The sequence below is a fragment of the Pinus tabuliformis genome, chromosome X (assembly GCF_031772625.1).
Source record: "Pinus tabuliformis cultivar Carrire ecotype Pingquan chromosome X, CPIR1, whole genome shotgun sequence".
Lineage (NCBI taxonomy): Eukaryota > Viridiplantae > Streptophyta > Pinopsida > Pinales > Pinaceae > Pinus > Pinus tabuliformis.
Window position 1 is genome coordinate 24776128 of NC_142308.1, and position 2221 is coordinate 24778348.

Consider the following 2221-nt stretch of genomic DNA (forward strand, 5'->3'; position numbering starts at 1 on the left):
AACGATCAATTCAGCCAACAAGCCTTGTTTTCTTCTCTCCACAATATCTTGATATGTACAAAAGATCTATCTAGCATCCAGATGGTTTTTGGGCTGATATTGCATCTCAGTTTTATTGAGAAACGAAATGGGGTGTAAAAGTTTACTCTGAAAATTTTGATGTGCGCAAGGGACAAATAAAAATTAAGTGGCTCAGGGAAGACACTGCTTACGAAAACTCTGGCTAGGTTTGTGAATGTGCCCTTTGTTATCACAAATGCAACAACTTTAACACAGGCAGCATATGTAGGGGAGGATGTGCAGTCTATTTTGTATAAACTACTCATGGTTGCTGATTTCAATGTTAAAGCTGTCCAGCAGGCATTACTTAAAATGATAGAAGGAACAGTTGTACATGTTCCAAAAAAGGGAGCTTGCAAACATCCTCGTGGTGATCATATTCAGATCGATACAAAGGATATTCCCTTTATATGTGGAGGGGCTTTCGTGGATCTAGAGAAAACGATTTATGAGAGACGGCAAGATTCTTCTATTGGATTTGGAGCACCTGTACGAGCTAATATGAGGGCTGGTGACCTAACAAATGTTGCGGTGACATCATCCTTGCTAGAGTCGGTTGAGAGTAGTGATCTTATTGCATATGGATTAATACCAGAGTTCATTGGACGATTTCCTGTGCTTGTTAGCCTCTCAGCATTGATGGAGCCTAAAAATGCACTAGGAAAGCAATACAGGAAAATGTTTGAGATAAACAATGTGAAGTTACATTTCACTGAGGATGCCCTTAGGCAGATTGCATAGAAGGCAATGGTCAAGAGTACTGGAGCCTGTGGTTTGCGTTCTATCCTTGAGAACATTTTGACAGATGCCATGTTTGAGATTCCGGATGCAAAAACAGGGCTGGATTTATTTGCCTAGGTTAGCAGAACTACCGATAGAAATGCTTGCTTGTGCTCGTATTGGTGTTGTTCATTCGGTTGTATTTGCTGGATTTTCAGCAGAGTCCCTTGCTCAACGAATTGTAGACCGCAAACCTAAAGCACTGCTAACTTGTAATGCTGTCCGCCAGGGTGCTAAAGTTATTAATCTGAAAGAAATAGTAGACTCTCCACTAGTGGAATCATCTAAAAATGGAGTTTCTGTAGGTGTCTGTTTGACATATGCAGATGAGTTTGCGTTAAATAAAGAAAACACTCATTGGAAGAAAGGAAGAGACATCTGGTGGCAGGATACAATTCCAAAATACATGACCGAATGTGAAGTTAAATGGTTTGATGCAGAAGATCCACTGTTCCTTTTATATACAAGGGGTAGTACAGGGAAACAAAAAAAAAAGAAACTGCATCAGGCTTGCGTGCCTTAGCTCGTCTTGTGAACTTGACAATTCTGGATCTGAAGATGTGCTCAGGGATTCATGGTGGATTGGTGCATCCAAAAGGGCTTACAAACTTGAAGGAGCTGCAAATTTCTCGAAGTCTTGTTGCTTTGACATATCTCAACATAAAGTCATGCTGTAGATAATGCATTAGATTGTGGTTTGGTGAATACACAGCAGTTTCGTAGCACGCTACGAATCTGCTGAAAATAATGCCCAACGCACAGTAGTTTCGTAGCGCGCTACGAAACTGATGTAGCTACATAATTAAAACTCAGTCAACCAATTTTGAGGGACCGAGGAGAAATTTTTGAGAAAGGAATCTTTTCAAAGGATCATATAACAGGTGCCAACATTCAACAAAGGAAGAAATAGGTGGCAGAAGCTTATATTTGAACCCTAAACTTTTTTGTTATAAAGTGATCTCATTTACTACAGTCCAAGATATGTCAGACAACTTGGAGGAGCTTTTGTCTTCACACATGGAAAAGGTTGACAGCACATCAAGGACATGGCATTCTGATATGTTTTGTATAATCAAAGATGAAGGGCATAGTTCTTTGGATTCGAACATTTTTTGAGGCAAACCAAAGGTCGATAAACAGGGGTAGTTTCCTATGTTTCAGGGGCAATGGAGAAGATGTGACATTGAAGACCAGTATGGAGATTTGAACATCCACCACAGCCAAACTAAAAAAGGACCACATGGCAAAGAACGAGAATGATTGTAATTAAGGCTATTATTAACATAATATGGAGTTAGACTCCTACTTGATTTAGATCTCTAGAAAGTCTAGTTGCAGTTTGTTACATTTGATAAGCAGTTAAAAGTTAAACAGGTGTCAT

General features: G+C 39.5%; 1 pseudogene; it reads left to right on the top strand.

Annotated features, from left to right (window-relative positions):
- Window positions 1–324: 324 nt before the first annotated feature.
- Window positions 325–801, top strand: LOC149138138 (CLP protease regulatory subunit CLPX1, mitochondrial pseudogene; annotated as a pseudogene).
- The last annotated feature ends 1420 nt before the right edge of the window (window positions 802–2221 follow it).